The 20830-nt window shown below is 38.7% G+C and overlaps 1 protein-coding gene across 17 annotated transcripts in view; it reads right to left on the bottom strand.

Annotated features, from left to right (window-relative positions):
* Positions 1-20830, bottom strand: part of ADGRL2 (adhesion G protein-coupled receptor L2) — a 404716-nt gene that overhangs the window by 84894 nt on the left and 298992 nt on the right. The gene's annotated exons all lie outside the window — the stretch shown is intronic.

The following is a 20830-nucleotide window of genomic DNA, read 5'->3' as shown; positions in this document are numbered from 1 at the left end:
GTAAGCAAAATCTTAATTACCCCAATTAAGTTCTCATTCTGCATCACTAATGTCACTGGGAGCTTTGTCATTAACCTCAACGAGTGCAGGATAGATTCCTTAGAATTTAACCTGGACACTCAATATTCTTGTTCTAATGAAAAATGCATTAATGAGCTTCATTAGACTGCTCCATTTTAAAGACGCATCTTCAGCAGCCAGTTTCCCTCAACAGCCTAATGGGGCACTGGTGCATTTCTGAACTGGGACTCGACACAAGAGTGGCTAGGTCACTGCAAGTCTCTTTATTGACTCAGCAAGCTCAATGAGCTTCATGCTTAGCCCACCAAGTGATAAGCAACACCTGTTGACTCACTTCAGGAACTCCCCGAGGTAAAGATGACAAAACGTGTATAAATTTTTTAAATTAAAACTGGGGTGGTACATCTGAAAGAGTACACGTAGTGAAATAAACACAATTAGAACTAAAATTCTTCCCTATAATTAAAAAATGACACATTTTTTCTATATGGTCTGCATGCAGGATCCTCAACCCATTTCAATCACTACCTTTTTTCCAGTCATCTACTGGGACACATTATGGGAAAACTAGTGATCTTCTGTGACCTTCATTTTATTTTATTAAATGCAGCAGACACCTCATGCTGAATACGAAATAAAAAATATGCAACCCAGTAAAGTACTTTAAGAAAAAATGCCCTTTGGAGAACCCAGTTTCAGTCTTGATATATAATGACACAGATTTGCCTATGACATTTGAATAAAAATCTCTGTTATATATATTATTGTGTTCAAAATTCTATTCTGAATTACTAAATTTAGAACAGGCCCTGTAGATCACGATTCAGTCAATGCTTTATAAATGTGGGAAACGCATATTTGAAATACATGTGAAGGCAGAGCAGACTACCTGCACTTCCCACCTTTAGCCACATTTTAGGAGAGAATTTCTGTTTTCAAATAGCTATCCAACTGGTAGTAGTAAAAAACCTCCCAAGTATCTTTGTTTACACAACAGTCGCTGATGTATTGCTAATAAAGCCTTCAAGGAGAAAATAATGTGAATTGCCCAAGCAAGAGAAACTAGCACTTGCAGGTACCATTTTATCTTTCCCATAGCTCTAAGGACAATCGAGAAGTATCACTTGTTGCAGTCCTTGCCTTTGAAAAACTGGGGGTAGGGAGGGTGGACGGGCAGGTGGTGAGTGCAGATGTCTATTATCGCTGCTAGTAAGGGCAGATTAACAAGTCATCACCCAACATAATACCCACAACTTCAGTTAACTGCTGTCTAAGCAACCTGCCTAAAATTCCAAATGTTAAATTCCCAGCCTAATTTGTAGCTGGTTTAAAGCTGCATCAGTTTGGGATAGGTGTAGCTGGTTGTAACAATAGCACGGGGGTATTAAAATTTGGACAGGAGGGGGGTTATGGAAATCTCTCTCCTTAATTAAATCAGAGAATGAGAGTTTGAAGTGGTAAATAATAAATCACAAAGAATCCTCAATCTGGTTGTCAAGGAAACCAGTATGCCTCTGCCATAATTGCTGTGAGCCCAATCTTGCCCTTTTTGACACCAAGCCTTATCATGCATTCTGGTCAGAGACTGAGAAAGTAGCTTTTCCATTCCTCTCAGGCAGCCCTGTACCAACAGGGAGCTCGCCCGAGCAGGGCTGCACCACGGCGGCGCTCAGCACCATCCGCCTCCCGCCCACAGAGGGTACCAGAGCAGGCAGTGCCGGCACACAGCCATCACCTCCAGGGATGAGAAATGGGACCGGCCAGCCTGGCCATGGCATTGGAAGGTCTCAGCAGCTGCGCTTACTAGAAAGACACTTCTAACCCACTGTTCCTAACGTCTTAAGCCTCATTATTGCAGCTTGTCACAAGTCCCAGGAATTTCTAGTTCCCTTGCACCCCTGCTCCCCGGAGCACATCCTCCTGGAAGCAAGAAACAGCCCTTCGTTTCACTCATGGACACGTAAGATGCTTGTGAAAGAGACGAACAGGGAAAGGGAAGTACAAGACAAAATAAATGCTTTCAAAAGCACAGTAACATAGATTAAAATTTGACTCCATGCCAAGCTGTTCAGATAGCTTACTGCATCATTGTCTTTTTCCTCTGTGATGATAATTACCTTTTATAAACATATCCAAACTTGTTTTTTCCTTCTGTTTTTGGTGTAATCACACATCACCGCTGGACACGCACCAAACTTTGAGCATAAGCAATTCCCAGTACTTCAACACCAGGAAGGCCAAAAAGGGGGAAAAGCTATATTAGTGTCTCTATCTCATCCTTCAAGAAATCCTGAAGCTGGTTTTAAAGGAAGTATCTTCAAAGTAAGGAAATAGGAGGAACAACAGGCAAGTACATTATGTTCCCAGCTGACTTCAAGCAAAAGAAAATCCAGAGAGACAGAGGATTGCGGGAAAGAAGAGAAATTAAAATCTCCTTTTCGGAACTACAGAGAGAAAAAGATTATCAGATAGGTTTCTAAAGGAAGAATTGCAACTGATTCTTGTTTGAAATGCTGCAACTAGTTGATTGTCTCCTTGTTATTTTACCAATGGATAAATCTTCTTTCAAATCCTAATCCTACTGCAAGCAAAACACCACCACCATCAATTTCTTTAATGTATTTAAATGTTTAATATATTTAAATTCAGTGTTAGCAAAATACATTAAAAGTAACAAGGCTGATAAATCCTGGTGATTTTAATACTTTGCTGTATGCCATTCCAATGATCTTTGTTTCTTTCAGTACTTAAAGAATGCAAAGGATTCAGCTCAGGATCCACATTTCAATGGAACGTTCTGGATATCTGCTGTATAATTCCTGAAATTTATCTTGACATCACACCTGGGTAAATGTCATTTACAAATTTATTTTTTATCCATTACTCAAAGGAGTATAACATGTTAACAGCACTTCCTTCTGTCTGGCTACTACTCAAAGAAAGCTATTTATTTCATTTTATTGACTCTAGCAACTGTCGTACCTTTTTTGATTTTGGTTGGTAGATAAACCAAGCATCTCAAGAAAACATATGGTGCCACACAGTTTTTCTGCTGCAATATTCAACCCAACACAAGCTAAGGATGTTAGTAAAAACCTTTGTTCCTCAGATCTGTAGACAAGCAATACGTAAAAAGCAATAAATGCTTGTTGCAGAGCGGTCTCAGTCAAAACACAATAAACCCTTCCCCAAACCCAACCCAAATCCCATCCATATTCCTCTTCCCAGGAAGCACAGTGTAGGTGTTTGTAGCTATGAGAGCTCAAGCAAATTCATCTTTGATCTTTGTTCCTAAACAATTCATAGGATCATAGTTCATCATGAGATAATTCAGGCTGAAATGGACTCCTGCCTCTTCTTGTTAGCTCAGAATATTCTTTAATCCAAATACCTCATCCAGGTATAAAACCTAAATTACATATAGGAAGAATTATTCCTACATAATTTAAAAATTGAAGCCCCTATATTTGTCATCCCTGTTTGAAAGGCACAATTATGGATTAATTATAGCAAATTACAATAATGCCTATTAATATCTGTATCACTGTATATGCCTCTAAAATTCGATCACCTTAAGAAAAAAAAAATGAAAAAGATAAATAAAGGTTTCCATTAGAAAAGATAATGCAAAAGCAAATGAATATGCCATTTGGGTATAAACATGCTCATTTGCAAAATACACATGTAGCATCCATCAGAAGAAAAAAGGCCTTTAGCTGATTTACAGATAATTTACTATGGCACACTCTTACCACTATTTTATTCTTATTTGAAAAATTAGTCTAGATTCCTGAGCACAGTGACAGCACCAGTTTATTTTTATGTCTTTTGCTAAATTTCACTGATCTTGAACCTTTAGGGCTAAACAACTCTGTGACAATCTATTTCTGTCATCCAAGAGTTTTTGCATCCTTCAAGATTCAAAGAACGGTGTCACCGGCTTTCCCAGTGACACAACATGCTGGAGAAGGAGTTCAATATTACCCAGACCCTGCTCCATCATAATCCACTGTGAAAAAAATACCTCCATCTCTTCTGTTGGTAGGAAGCCATAACAACCTGGTATTTCTCCTCTGAACAATTTTCCAGGTGGTCAATTTGATTTGTCAGTTCTTTATAATTTTTATGTCCTCTGTTTGAGCAGTCTCTATCCATCATCGTTTGTCTTCACCTTTTTTCCTTAGACTCCTGCGATTTTGAACAAAAGCCTTCAAACCTCTTACTCTCTGCAACACTAATCCCTGGACTTCAATAAACTTTGCTGTTATGCGAGGAGTTTTTGTAAGGCATTATTGGGTCTTACTCTGAAACCAACTTGTTACTCGTATGGTATGAACCAGCACGGAGGCAGTTTGTCCTGTCGCGGTGAAAACCGAGGGCGTCCCATCCCTTGGTGGCTGTGCCAGCCTGCACGGTGCAGCAGCGGGCACGGTGCCTCCCTGCCTGCCGCAAGCTCCAGTGCACCGTTCGTGCTTCAAAGTGGCCAAGAGCTAGCGCCGAGCCGACCAACTGTGGCCACACCTGGGTTTATTAGGTTGGGTGAGGTACTACTATGCTGTGGATAAGCAGTTTCTAAACAGTTCTGAGCTGAAATGCAATTTTAATATGTCCCTGTACAATATCATTCAGAAATAGCCACAACTCTCTCCTGCAGTAGTTATGAGAAATGGTTATTAATTTTAATTGGCTTAAGCTAGCTTTTAGGGAAATTATATCTTCAGGCTTCATCACCTATCTGAATAGCCTCTTTTTGCAGTTACCATTGCTATTCACCTATTAAGAAATACAGGCAATACGTTCTGTATTTCCTCACAGCTTACCAACTATATTAAGCAAATATGGCTGGAAGCAAAACAGAAATTAAAAATTAAAGGCACTTTGAAACAAACTGGCTGTGATGCTCATTGATAGGCAACTTATCCATAGGCCTCTTTCTGGGAGAACAGGACAAGACTGAAAACTCCAAAACAGCAAACCACAGCATTTCCCTTTGTGAAAACTGCATAAACTTTATGTTCAGGAGCAAGCTCTGGGTACAGGGCAATGTTTCAGTGACTCTCCTTTCCCAATTCTCCTTCCAGGTCCCTGATGGAATTAGATATAGTTTGCAATCCCCCATTCAAAACAAACCTAAAAATTTTCCTTGTATCAGATTCAACACAAAAACATCCTAGATGCACAGGACTGATAATTTTAAAGGTTACCACTGCTAATGCTTTTGAAAGACAAAATGTTTCCCATTGTCATGAGAATTGTACGGACTTACAAATCAGAAGCCCCTCAACTTTTACAGTTCAGCTTTAAGCATCTTCTCTTAGTCTTTGGACACTAACGCTGTAACAGCCACAGGTGACAGTATCGGAAGAAGAAACGAGGGTCATCTCACCCAGGTAGCTAGTGAGAAGCTTTACGAGGGCTCTCCCACCAGCTTTCTTCACCTGCATAGCAACAAACCAGCCCATGGGACAGAGACAGGAGCTAAATTTGTTCAAGTCTTGCTCAGTAGGGTTGCTGGAACTAGGACATTGCAGAACATCACAGTCAAGGCAGTTTGGCCACAAAAACCAAATTTGGCACCACTATGAAATACCTGACAGTCTGGAGTCTAAAACTTAATCAGTTCTGAAGGTCTGTGCTTTATGAAAAGTAACCACTAAGACACCAGCAGAATAATTCAATGAAGTGGAATCTGTGGCTTCAAGGTTTTTTTCTGAAAATATCGTATTTTCTTTTAGGCTTGCAAACAGTTTTCACAAGTGGCCTTTACAAGGAGTAATTTAGTAAACAAAAAAAAAATACCTTGTGAATTAAAACTACTTTAAATAGAATCCATTGTGACCACAATTCATATTAACATGGCAAGCTCTTTACAGAACGCCTTTTCAAGGAAAGAAATATATTCCTTGTGTGTTCAAGTATAGAGCCATAAACCATATGAGACCCTATTTATTTCAAATTTCCCATGATGCCATTTACTCCAGCTTTTAACCTTTTATGTGACATTGAGCTATTTTACAATCATAAAATAGTAGAAAAAACGACCTGTTAATTTGAAAGGGACACATTACAACATCTCTCCCCGGCACTATAATATTTTAATTTCTTTTTTCAAGGCAAACCAGTTGGAAAGTGACCATCTGCTAGTCTCTTAGCACTATTCAAGCAAAGTAATGCACAAAATGTCCTCCTTTCCCAGCAAGAGTAGGACCATTAACTGAGAGGAATTTAGGATATTGTCATGTGAGTGTAACAGATTGATTTGCAACAAAATAAAAACTCAATGTCTTTAATTACTGCTAAATATACTTGGTGATACAAAACTGCTGTGTATTGTGTGACACCTAGAGCAGTACAAGAAATCTGAACCTTTCCAAGAAATAATTTAGTATTATCAAATTTCCTATGCAAATTGTGTTCTTCTATTTTGAGCGTTCAGCTAAATGCAAGCACACTTTTACAAGTACAGTTCTATTTCTCACTTCACAATACACAATGTGCTTTGGACACCGGGTAAGTTTTCAGTATCACTTAAGGTTTTGAATATTTCAAAACAGTTGATAATGGCAGTGAAAGAGGGAACTCGGCAAGCTCTCCAGGCTGATAAATATAGAACTTTTTGGATGAGTAGAGCTCAATGGAGCCATAATCTTGGCTGGCACCTGTACATGATACTGTAACACATACAGCTAGAACTGCAAGTTTGTGAGAATAAATTAAATTAAATTCACATTCATGTTAGCACTTTAAAAGATGTTGTCAGTACAACTTTGTATGCATGCAAGCCACTGCACTTTTGAAAGTTTTACCCTAAATGTTTAGAATTCAAGCACACTGTCTCTAAAGGTTAGGAGATACACCGGCCGTATCTTAATCGGTCTTTATCCACATTATTCATATCTGTACTTTCTCAACATACCTAACTGAACTGCAAATTAGGCTGAAAACGAAGTAACTGCACTTCAAATTGTTAAATTCTAAAAGAGTTTATAGTATCTTGAATTGTGAAATATAGCAGATGTCAAATGCCATTACCAAAATGTATTCCACAGTTGCCTTAAATCTGCAGTATATTTTACTTTAAAAGCATTTTTCTCTTCTTCCTCTTCCTAGTCTCTCTCTCCCTATCAAAAAATAATCAAGCAATTCAGGAATTTACACTAGTAGTAAAATACCTGCTAAATATAAAAGACTTTCTCAGCTGTTTTTTGGAACACACAGATCTTTTTGTCCAGTTATTAATGATGTAGTCATATCTATTTGCCCAATAAATGTGTAAGTCTTACCGCTTTCCTTATTTTTATTTATAAATTTCATAATGGCAGTAAGGCACTTTAAACTGTGTATTTCTCAGGGAATACTGCACTTCAGGGACCGTTAAAAGTCGCTCTGCCTTCAGCCTTTATCACCCTACGTGAGGTACAATAAACACTGAGAAATGTGCTGCCTATTGTGTGCCTTGTTATAAAGCTCCTGTCCAGCAATTCTGCCCTTTCTGCTTGAATTTCCTTTCTTCCCATGCCTTTCTCAGACACGTTCTCAGCAAGTCTAACTGATTCCTAATGATTTTGTATGACAGATTGGTGCTGAGCAGTACAGGCTCAAGTTATGCAACAGCCTCATTCACATGGCTACAAACTCACCTACTCTGTACTCCGTTAAGTCACAAGTACGGAGTACTGCTCACTCCTATGCTGGATTCTGGCCCTTTCTGCTTAAAAATTTGCACTATTCCACAAGAAATTTCCTGTGCTCTTCTCTTGGCATTGAGTTTTCCCAATAACTATGTATTACCAGGCTTCAACTAGTCGAGTAGACCTTGCTCACAACATTTCTTGGGATTCAGGGTACACTACTGATAGAAATTCAAGGAAGACTGTACATCATTCATGTAGCTTCTTTACCACAGGGTCAGATATTTGGGTGGTGTTTTGCAAGGTGCAGAGAAAAGTTCTAGTCAAGCAGTAAACTGCAAAAGCTATGCAGAAGATGGAGTGATCCTCCAAACGTGCTTGGATGCCATGTAGGAATTCAAAAGCAATTTTTACCTACGACTGCCTTAGTTCTCGGGCTGGCTGAATCAGACAAGAGGGGAAGGCTAGATGACGCACAAACTTACCTTGCTGTGAAGACAGCATTATTAATTCTCTGTGTGGCTCTAATTCTCATACAGAAAGCCAGACACACACATAAATAAGTATTTACTTGCCGTTATGCTAATTTTGTTAAAAAGCGTCAATAGTTGATCAGCTGAAAAATATGTGCAATTTTGAAAGGCTTTTGAAAACATACATGTCTGACTTGACCTTATGACCATTTTCTCCTTCAGGCAAACCAATATTATAACCAGAACAACATGAGAGGATGAACATTGTTGGGGAGTTGCTCACTGTGCCTGTCATACCCCGTTAATGCAACTTTGATTTGCCTTTGTTCTGACAGTAGCAAACAGCTGCTTGTAAATGAGCCACAGTCCCTGGGCTGCCTCCCATTATTCCACACTTTTGTTTGACAAGGTCACTTGCTGTGGGGATTTTGGGGAGAAAGAGTATGCAGCCTATAGAATTAGAGTTAAACCACAGGCAACCCAGCTTGAATGCTCTTATTATATTTTTTTTCATAGCACCAGCAAAGCAAGAATAACAAAGAGAAAATCTTTTGCTATGTGAGCAAGTCAAACTTTTCTTTTTCCTGTGTTGATTTCATAATCCTAAAACTATCTTATAAAAAGCAAGTCATGTTTCCATAAATCCCCTTTCATTCAAATGTTAACAGGATTTATATGAAAGATGTATTTAATTACAAAACAGGATTAACAAAAACAGATTAATATTGTTTTGTTCATCCGCTACTACAATTCATCAGGAGACAATACCCAGCTATAGCTAACAGCAACTCTGACAAACGCTGCAAAAACATGAAGAAACAATCTGAAAGATTTATGCCCGTTTCCACAGGAAATTGATTTATTTTTGATAGGAACTGAGACAGACTAGTCCTCCAGAAAGAAAAGCATTTCATAAGCAAATTACTGCCCATTTAAGGACAAGCAGACATTTCTTTGACTTGTAACTTTTATAGCATTGAATTAAACTGTAAAATCAGTTGACGAAGACATTAGGATAGTATCTGGTGCTATCAAATCATCCCGAACCTTCATTTTACATTTTGACCTATGATCTTAAAGACAGTGAAAGCTGTCATTTAGGACAGCCTGCTTCTTTGTGACAACTGTTGCTTCTGAAGCCATACAGGAACAAGGAATAGGTGGTAAATATTCAAAGGGATGGCTGATACTAGGGGAGGAGACAGCCAGTGGCTGTCTGCAACCACAGATGAATCACAGTGGAGCGCTTTCAAAATTTACCAGTGAAGACAGAATAGGTGCTAACTCTAAAAATGTCTTTCAGGCTCTTCAAGGAGGGTCACTGAAAACAATGAATGGAAATCAATCCAAAAAACTCCCCCGGCAGCCAACTGCACTATTCCGAAGGGACAGTCCCACCCGATTGTTCAGGCTTTTATCTCATCAGCCCAAAAAGTGACTGAACTCTTCCTGCTCTTAATCGTTTGCTTCCTAGTTTTTTGTTAGGCCGCTGGAAGAAATAATGTCTTCATCACAAAGGCCTCTGCATCCGCACTGAAAGAAAAACTTACAGACATTTCTGTAATCTTTGATTTAATTTCCACGTCTCCTGGTGTTCTCAGCAAAAAAGCACGACAACCTTTTGGCAAGTTTACACACCTTCCCTGGATAGACTGAAAACTCTGACTGAGCTTGGAAGACTACATTTATGACAATAGGATGGGGATAGGCAGCCTTCTCCTCTCTTCCCTCTTTCAGATAGTTCAGCTTAAACCTTGCTCTTCACAACAAATCCTTCAACAGCCACCTACGTGCAGGGAAGAGAAGTCTTCCCAAGTTTCAGCTGCAAGTAGTTTCCCTTGTCAAATGCCGGTTATAAAAGACATCGTTAGTGACATACCTGAAATATTCTAACTGAATTACACTTGAATTATCCTCTGCTAACAAGCAGACATCAACAACAACAAAGTCTAATGATAGTTCATGATGACAACACTCACTTTCCAATAAAGCATGCTGAATCCTGGTAGTTGACTGCCAGAGTGCAGGATGGGAGGTTGTTAGCCTCATCAGTATTCAAAGGCAAGCAAATCACTAAAACTCATTTACATCCTTCCATCTTTCTTAGTGCATGTCAACAGCAGGTGGTCTATCGATACTACCTTTGAAATAAGTAGGTGGTTTAAATTGCCTTCAAATTTCAGTAAAAACCCTGAATTATAGAATAGACCTTGAGTCTTAACTTTCCTGTTTTCTTTGTGTGGGCTGTAATAGAACATGAATAAGTACAGCATTTACTTTGTTCATATTTTAATCTACATTAAAAAATAAGTTTTATACATAAACCTAGACACCTTAATCTTGAACGTTAGCAAAGACGGTCACAGACATAACCACCTCAGCAAAGCGAGTTACAGAAGTTTATTTGCAAAGGTTTCAGTAAAATCCGCAGTAGATTATTAAAGATTTCTATGGATGATTTTTCTTTTAAAAAAAAGCACACATTTTTAGGAAAAGCAGATGAAGACTGACACTTGAATCCTTCAATACATGTGTTTAAGTTTCCCTGCTGCTAGCCCACTGGAAGCTACTACTCTGAACAGATAACATTCACTACACACATCCACGGACATATGTCTCCTATTTTTCTCTGTGGCGCTGTGACTGTTCCTAACAGCCAGTTTAAAAACACAAATGTCTGTTGTCAATCAGGACCGATTTCTGATGATGTGAGAAGAAACACTGCCTAAGACAGGAATCAAGGACATCTTCATGCCCAAAAGAGTACACAGCCAGCAGTAAGCAACATCACAAATGTGTTTATACAAACCCAGAATAGATTAAAGTAACTAAAACCAGCATTCGGTTGCTTTTCCTCTGTGATGTTTGCTTTCACGTTTTGACAACTCCCTTAGAATTTCTGTGCAATTCAGTGTCCGCCAAGATTAATACTTTGATGTCTGGCTTCAAACTTCTATAAAGAATGGTGCCTTTTGAAAGCAAACGCAGAGGTCAGTAACAACTCCCCAGACTCTGCAGATTATGCTAAATTAGCTCCCAGATTTTGGAGAGCGGGTGGAGAAAGCGCAGTACACTGTCCCAGTATCCCTGACAGATGAAGCCAGGGCTGGTCCCCACAAATCCATTACAACCTGGGAGGGTTCGTTTACTAGCCTATCTGGCCTCGGTTAACCATCAGTGAAAACTGGCACGCACGATTCACATTTAAAGATTTGGGTAAGGTTCCGTTGCTAATACACACACATACTTGTTTATATGAAGGGGATTTTCCTGTTTGGAAAGAGGTCAGGATGCTGAAGGTGCCCCCTGTGCAGCCAAGCATAAGGGAGCATGCACTTCACAATGAGTTAAAGATTGTTTAAAGACCAGGACAGTCATTAAGCTGTATTTACTGTCTAGACAGGAATCGCTCCACCTAACCATTCCCAAAGGTTGTTAGCATTTCTAAGAATTAAACAGCAGCAGGAAAAGGTTAAGATCAACTTACTAATTAAGTTACACTCACAGAAATTTGGAGAGGGGAATGGAATGTAAATTTAAATGACATCCCCCAGTCTAAGTACCAGTCCTCACATGTGGGTCTTCCTCCACGAAGAGAAACCTTAGGACTGAGCAAATGTATGCAAGGTTGATGCCCAGTTACAGGGCTGCACAAAATGCCACTGGCTTGAGACAGATAAGAGAAACCCCTTGGAGTTTATCTAAATTACTGGTACACACAAGCAGTGTTTTCATTTTACTTCTGTACAGTAAATCTGTTGCCTCCTGGTAAGTACATCCTGTGGTCATTTTTAGCTTTTGGTGTTAAAAGGTGAATTCAAAGCAAGTGCCAAACAATGAGGCATGTTCCGTGCCTAAGTTATGATGTTAATTGTATGATAAAAGCAGAGATTTAGGTCACTTCCATGCTGCTTAGCAAATTCCCAAGGGTACCTGACAGGAAAACAGAACTCCTCCACCAAGCTCCGCTGGCAGCAACCGAGATAAAAGAGATCCCTTCTGGTGACAAGCATTACTCAGAAATTCCTTAGCAAGCAGTGAGACAGGATTGTCTGAGAGATCCCTCACACTCCCAGGATGGACAGAAGGTCTTCTGCTTTACCGGTTCACGTAGGTGGAAACCTTGAGTAAAGCTCAGAGAAGTCTTTGGTTTCGATTGCCATATGGTGCTTCTATGTATGATATGCAATATTGTTTGTGCTTGTTTACATACTGGAGATTTGGGAAGAGTCTGTTGATACAATAATAATTAAATGCTAAGCCAAGGAATAACTGCATGGGCAAAGAATGGGTAGCATGCAGAGCCACTGCCGTCCACACCTCTAAAAACAGAACAGATGAATGTAAATGAAACTGTTTAGAATCATTTAAATTGTTGTTTAGATCAAAGTTCAACTACTTAAATTGTCAGAAAGAAACCTATATTTAGACAACCAATTTATCCTTCCTTACATCTGTATCTTTACTATTGAAGAAAGGATAGCTTGGTGATTACCAAATATATTGATAAACATTGATTTTAAACTGAATTTGCACTTCCCTTTGCCAATTTGTAGATACATCTACCTCAATGATATTTCCACTGAGATTTTTACATTCTTCCTCTTTTGTTATACTGTATTTTTTTTCCTTTTATTTAAATGAGTATAAAATCTTACTCTTACTTATGTTGGACCTTTTTCAGGGAAAAGCATACTGGAATTCAACTAAACATGTACTTCTTCAAATCTAGTGGATTATTGCCATTTAAATTAAGTTATCCAACTTGTTTACATTACAAATGTACATACTAAAAAAGCACAGCATTTTCTGGAACAAAAAATCTGAATTGTCTGGGTTTGGTGACCAAGTCATGCAAAATTTGAGAACCACTTTAATCTCATCCTCTTACATCCAAAAATTTAGAGATCAGAAGAAAAAAAAAAAAAGATTTTTCTGCTTTCAGTGTTCCTAGAAAACTTTAACTTTTAACAAACTTGTCAGAGAAGTGGCAAAAACAGAATAAATGGAAATTAAAAATAAATCCCCCACTATTTCCATGCCTGCAGACTGCAGTACTCATGGCTAAAGCTAGTTTAGCACCTCCCAGAGTCTTGTTCCAGATGAAATTGATGCTTTTACCATTCCTCTTTCTTAGGGAAGGAAGAAGCAAACTGGTAGTGCTTGAACATTTCTTATTAAATGCCAACCAAGAGGTGCCTGCAAGAACCACAGCAGCGCCAGCGGCACAGTGGAGTGCCTGCCCGCCGCTCCCTGGCCTCCCCCTGCCCGCCTTCCCCCCTCCCCAGGCACCCGGGAATTAACAAACAGCGCTGACACCTGACATCACTACTGCTAAGCAGACACTAATGACTTTTTTCTTTCCCCACCCCCTTCTCCTACTTCCCTGTGGGCAGAAGTTGATAATAAACTCTGTGTATGGCACTGGCACTCTTACTGGGGAGAAATAATACACTCTGCAATTCCACCTCTTCTCTGCCCATCTCTCTCGGAGGGTAGATTAATGGTGAGGCCTACATTTTCTCTCCACCTCCCTCAGACAAAAGGTTAATAAACCACTCAGCATTTGCTTTTCGTGGAAATTATATGTGTGGGTTAATTAGCATTTCCTCGGTAACACATTAATACCATTGTGAGTTCTCAACACCAGGTTGTTCCAGAGACTTATTATACAAGTTTAACCCAAAGGCAGTTGAGGATTCATTAATTTTAGGACTGAAGAAATAATTCTGGCTATGACTACTGCTGTAACTTGGCCTAGAACTGAGCACAGACAGAATACTGCATCGTATCAGGAGCATGACCAGGAACTGAGCAACCTAGTTAGAAGCTTTTGTTCTCTTCTGAGATCACTGGCAGCAGGTCTTCATGCTTTAGGACAATTTATATTTGACTGAGGTTGGAGGATATGTATCTAACACCAGCATCAGGCTATTCTAGAACAGCATTTTGCAGGATTTCTTGCACCTTCCCCAAGCAAATTATTGACAGGAGGGGCAGAGCAGACCCCTTCAGCCTGAAGCTTAGGGTGGCCTCAGAAGAGATAAACACTCACCTACCCTCTGTCAAGCACAGAAGACACTCCCCAAGTTTCCAGCTCCTTGTGTAAGCGCACCTGCACAGGCGTATTTTTGTGTAAAAGGTGGGAGATGGCACCAGCAGCAAAACCAGAACCACTTCCAGCAGGTTCACCTTAGAAAGATGTTAAATCCAGGAAACAAGTGTTGACTTCCAGATCTCAGATGGAAGGAGATGCCTGCAAGTAGTCCTGAGCGCTAACTCAGATCTAAGTCCCAGAAAAACACCTTTCCTACTGGCTAGCAGTGGACAGCTCCAGGTCAGGCCACCAGTGACTCTGGATCCCACTTGCAGTACCACCAAATGTGCAAGGAGCACAGTGATCTTAAGAGTGTGGGACCACATACCTAACATTAAGCAAGAACAAAACTGAACATATAATGACACAATCTCCCATGCTAATGTTGAAAATGTCTAATACGGCTTCTGGAATTATCAATTATTTACTGATAAAGAGTGATATTGAAAAGAAAAAATGCAAAGATTAGCTGTATACATATATATGCCCCAAAAAGAGGCCAAACCTAAAAATACACCCCATACAGTATCTCAAACAATCTGTACAGTCGTTTTTATATGACTCGATTATATATCCAGGAGGGCATCACACAGTTTCAGAGCAAGGCATCTGCCAAACTAATGAGAGCCCAAGAGTCACAACAACAGCACAAATAAGCACTAAAAAAAAAAATCCCCAAACTGTAAGTAGACTCTACTGTCTAAAACTGCAGGTGCTTAGGAAGAAATTATTTCTTAACTGTAACATAAACATTTACAAAAGATGACTTTTTCTTCATCTGGTGTTCATCAGAAACTTTTGCTCAAGTCTCAAAGCAGCAGCCCACAAATTTTGCATCTTCCAGCACAAAGAAACAAAGGGTGTGTCACCGGGGACGAGAAAAAGAAAACCTTGAAGAGCTGGCTCAGAGTAACTAAATACTTCAAATCTAAATTTTAGTCACTTCAACATGTTTGGAAGCGATACAGGTTGGCCAAGAGCCATCTTCAACCCAACAAGTGTACCTCACCAGCTGGCATGACACAGACAAGAGCCCCCAACACCTCAGGAGGGAACAGTCGGGAACAGATCGGGTGAATTAATGCGGCACTCCAGGTTGCATGCCTGGGCAAAACTGTTTGTTCTTCGGCTCCCGTTTCAAAATCAGACAGTATTTAAACTGCTTGTTGTTCAGCTCGGATTCCAAAATCAGTGTTTATGTTTTATTGTTTTACAGTTTGACAAGATCAAGCACAATTAGCTTATAAAATATTATAGTGCCTTTCTTCAAGGTTGAAGGAGGGTGAGGAAGCACGACGTAACATCAAGTAGTTACACACTTGGGCAGCTCTGGGTACACTCAACTTTTATGCCATAGTATACTCCAGCAGCTGTTCAAGTTACTATGTAAACCAAGGCAAATAAAACTGTACAGTCAACATGAAAGTAAACCTTGCCCACATTTAGAAAACCTGGCCAGGCCGGCTGCAATGCCGCATTTCTGCTGCACTGGGAAGGGCAGGACTGCGGGACGCAGGTATGCAGCTGGGGCTGCGACAGTTTACTTATTGTAAATGTTACTGATTTGTTTGTTGGGCTTTTTAAAATATTTTTTTGGAAAAGTTTTCTTGGATCCACACTGAAGTTTCTGATCAGAGAAGGCTGAACACACCAGCCAGGAGGTAGGATTTCAAACAAGGGAGGAGAGAGTATCAGAACTGTCCTCTGCTGGGATGCCGATGGGTTTCGAGGCCCATCTCAAAAAAAAAAAAAACCACACCAAAAAAAATTGGTTTGTGCAAGAGCTTGTGGGCTGCTGCGAGTCGCAGGGAGCATCCAGAGGCAGAGGGGCTCCGCCTGGGAAGTCTGCAGCTCCTCTGAGGCGAAACGTCTATTACAACAGTACAGAAATGGCTCAGAATCTATGAATTTCCATCACATGGGGTACCAAAATCAATCCAACAGAGGGTGAAGAGGTGATTTATGTGTAAGTACCTACAGCAGGGAGAAGCTTGCTAATAACTGTCCTCATAAACACAGCAAGCGAAGGCAGAGGCAAGCACAACACAGCACAAGGAGACCAGGAGCTGTGCGTGTTTAGAAGCATCATGCTTTCAAGCAATGAGGAACACTCACCGTCCTTTGAACACAACAAGCAGTTCCTTCTGACCAGTTCTGAAATTCAAAGTCCATCCAGGATACAGGCTTGACATATGCATGTATAATATAAATCTCTGAACTTCTCTGTACAGGACAACCAACCAACCAGTCAGCCTTATCCAGGATTCGAGAAGGCTACGTTTTGGGGAGCGAGTGTTAGACAGTCCCAGAAGTTTTTTGTTAAATTATTAACAAAATTATAATTAACAGATTAAGGATCTTTCAGTGGAGTGGTGGAGCCCACCACTCCTGATAATGAAGTTAAAGAAAGAAAAAAAGACAGCGGAAAATAACAAAGAACATCAGAATTACCCTTCCTTAGTTATTTAACATAAGACATATTTTAGTATAGTTTACAGCTACAGCTAAGTAATTCAAACACTATCAGTATTTTAAGACATACCGATCAGTGTTCATAAAATACTTTTTGATACACTTTAGTGTTACTTGTTTTTTAAAATGTATGCATGAGCATTTCAATTATTCCTAAAATTGGGGAAAATATAAATGAGAAAATTATTGTTATTCTACATTATTTTTCATAAAAAATGTAAATTCAGACACAGACTATCAATCTTAAAGAGACAACACTGTTTTCACAAAGCTTAGTCACTTACATTTATTTCTATTTTCTCAGTAGAAAGAGACTTCTATGAACAGGACTGCCTCAACACCTGGCTCCAGATCTACACTGAAAATCCACAAGTGCATGCAAGCAGTTGTTTTGTAAGATCTCCGTTTATTTTCTAGCAATTACTACTTGCTACTTAGAATGACACATTATTGGATTACCCATTCCAATTGCTTATTAAAGCACAAACAGGGTATCTTCAAGCCTGTCATAGACATAATCCTGGGGGTGCCTCTTCTGGTCTCTGGACGACACCACACACAGCCCAAAACATCAGCGCTACATTACCCTTTCAGTTGCATGAGGTACCTTCGAGCTAATAGCCCAATTAATCATGAGGATGTACTTGAAAAGGAAGTTGAAATCTTGTTTGGATAATGAAGCAGAGATTATAAGATGCCTAAGAAAGAATGTGCCATACAAGCACAAATTGAGCATGTTCATTATTGTGGTACAATACACGTATCAGAACTTTAAAAAAAATTAATTTCCAAAATCTTAATTATCATTTTACAGATTAACAACTGCAGGTACAAATGGAGGTAGACAGACAAAAGGGTCTAAGGAATCTAATAGGGTCAAACTGCATGCTGTTGAGAACCCACACAAATTAGGTTTTTTATTTATAGTTATTAGCTCCACAAAAATGCTCCAAAAATGGCACCTTCTTTTACACATAGTTTGAAGAGGTTGAAAATTAAGAGGAAAATGTCTTTCTAAGTGAAGACATAACACATTTTAATATTATTGACCCACAACTGTAGAGCCTAAAAATCCATTTTATAGTCTTTCTTCAGAGTTTCATTGTACAGTAAAGAACATTTGAGCCCTGCCATGTGAGGCAGTGGACCCTGGTGAAGATGGAGAAGGGACACGTCCACAAACTCACCCTGATGATGTCCTCCCACAAAACATTTTACATCTGCATTACTTGTTTCATAAATTTAAGGACTTCGCAAATACAGAGTAAAAAATAATCTTACATGATTTTGCAGTTTGCATTTACATCCAGTCAAGTGATAATTTGTTGTCTATTCTTACTGCTACATTTTTAAGTAATTTTTTAAATTATTCATTAGATTAAAATAGTCAAACCTCATTATCTACTTTCTCTGAATTTACTTTCAAATACAAATGTGTCTGTATTCCAGTCACTTCAGTTACTGTAGTTATAATTGTCTGTACTCCAGTAGTCCAGTTACTCCATGAAACTGTTAATATAATCATTAAAATGGGAGAATATGGAGGACCTGATTTTTTTTCCTCCTTAGGCAGTGAGCAGTCCTAATCACACAGAAGTCTTGGTTTATTATATTTTCAACACCACCCACCCCTCATTATGACCACACAAATAACTGTGTTTCAACATCTGAATCAAACTTTCACAGCTGCTATGAGTGATGAACACTGAATACCTTTTTTGCGTGACCAGATGCCAACCTACTGTAACTCTGGATGAAGTCACTGTGCTACTGAGTAATCAAAAGACAATAGCCTGACCTTTTCCGAACTGTTATCCAATTCACAAATAAAGAGCATTAAAAGAGATTACAGGAAAGCCTGAAAGTCCGCAGCATTATACCTGTTTATGTTTCTGTTAGCTCTGAACACATAAACAGAGGTAGGAATTAGTGGAGGCATGAAATGCTTGTCAGTTCTAGGGTTCATATGTATGTTTTCAGGCTCTCAGGAAAACAGGAGATATTTACACAAAGTCATAAAAATGAATCTTAATAAGAGAAAGCTAACACTGATTTCATGGCTAGTGAAGTCATTGCAATTAAACTTGTTCTAATTTAATGAGGATCTGGTCTGAAATATTTCACCTGCATGAATAAACAACTAACATGATGTTTTAATTTTATTATTTTGATTTAATTTAATTTCAGGTGGTGGTGTTTTGTTTTTTTTTTAAGGAACCAAAACTTTACAAAATCAGATCTCTTAAACTACCTAAAGAAAAGAGCATCAGCCTACTTAAATGGGCACTATATTCTGCACTCACATATAGTCTCACAGAGGCTGGGAGGCTCTACTTTCATGGATAAGCACATCCTAAAGAGATTACAACATCTTAGGCAGAAGGCTATTGAGTTACAGTGTGGATTAAATTACAGAATTTGGTAAGTGTGTAGTATCATATATCAGCACATCCACCAGTTTAGTTCAGGAGATAAATTACTAAAACTATGCAAGAAACTGAATAGCCTCTTATGACAGTTTGATGCATTATTGATTTTTTTTCCACTTTTATTTCCAAAACAAATTTCATTTAATTTTCATTATTTAATTCCCAGGCAATTCACAAACTTTTTTGGTTGTTGAATTTCTTTGTGCAGAACACGTTTAAGTAACTGAGTGGAAAATTCTGTCATAACCACACTTTTTCCTTCTAACTATTGGCAATTATTCTCCCAACACACTGACAGCATTACAATCAACTTAATTTTTATATACAAAAACTGGAAAAAAAAATTTACAGGAACAGACAGTTATCAGTACTCCAACATTCCTAGTTACTACTCGTCCAAAACAATAATTATCCCTTGATTCAGCTTACCAGGAAGTCACCTGTTTAATTTTTGTCCTTCTGTTTTAATGAAGGTTTCATAATACAATTTTTGCCTTTTCATTTCAGTTGCTTACAGAGGATATATTAATGCTAAAATAAAATGATCTATACTAGATGAGCCAAAAAGCTCATTATTCGTACCTCAGGCAAGCAGAGCAAAGAAGGTAACTCTTTTAAGCACTCAGTCCTGTTAAATCTTAGTAACAAAAATAATATTTCTAGGATATTTGTATACTACAGAGTAATATGAAGCAAGCCAAACTGTAATAATGAAGAATAACCAATTTAAGTATTTATAAAAATATGTCTCTTTATGGGAACCGTTCAAACATAACCCAAGAAAGAAAAAAAACTATATTCAGCCTCTGGGAACTTTTGCTAGACACATTGTTTTACATTTATATTAGATCATAAAACGTAATTGATATTTTCTGAAAAAATGTTTAAGTTTGATGAGGAAAAGCTGCTTCAGCTGTAAGTTCATGCTGGTCAACCAGAATGCAATACTGTCACCTACATATACATTTTGTATTTGCAAAAAGCGGTACTTGTTAGAACCAAAACTGAACTACTAGTAACAGGGAAACCAGGACAATTAGCACAGTCAAAGTTACTCCTAATCTGTAAGAATATAAAGCTATAGGTGTGTATTTTAAGACAGAAAGAAAATCTGGCAAAACCATTATAATATTTTTTGCCTGCTAAGAGAAATATTGCAAAATATATTTTACCAGCCCATGTGCAGACTGTACAACGATGAGGCCTAATTGTTTTGCATAGAGGAATCTGGGATGCCAAGATTTCCTTCTACCTCTAATAAACTATTGTTCAGTTCATTCAGTAATGGAATATTCTACTTGGGTCAATGCTGGCAGCTCAGGCAAACAAAAGAAGCCTTTATGCTCCATCTAGATGTTGCAAGGTGCTTATTCAATTTCTTCTGCATCAGGGGCACTGTTCCTTACCTAATATGTATACATTTGCTGAGTGTTATTCAGCCTTTGTTGCTTCTGACCCTCACTTGGCATTTAATTCCCAGTCCACCAGGGTATTCATGCTTGATGGCACTGATGCACACACTGAATGCTTTATTTATTTAATGGTACAGGGAATGAAGCTATATCCTGTTTAAAGATGCCAATGGTCGATGTCACAGCATTACTGACCCACGTCTACGGTGGTGAATATGTCATTGGAATTTAGAGGACAGTATGTAATGATTACAGATCAACACTGCAATAAGAAAAGAATATGGTTTCAATTCAA

Source organism: Falco punctatus, assembly GCF_963210335.1.
Source record: "Falco punctatus genome assembly, chromosome: 11".
NCBI lineage: Eukaryota > Metazoa > Chordata > Aves > Falconiformes > Falconidae > Falco > Falco punctatus.
The sequence above is the reverse complement of the archived record's forward strand: the minus strand, read 5'-3'. Positions and strand labels throughout refer to the sequence as shown.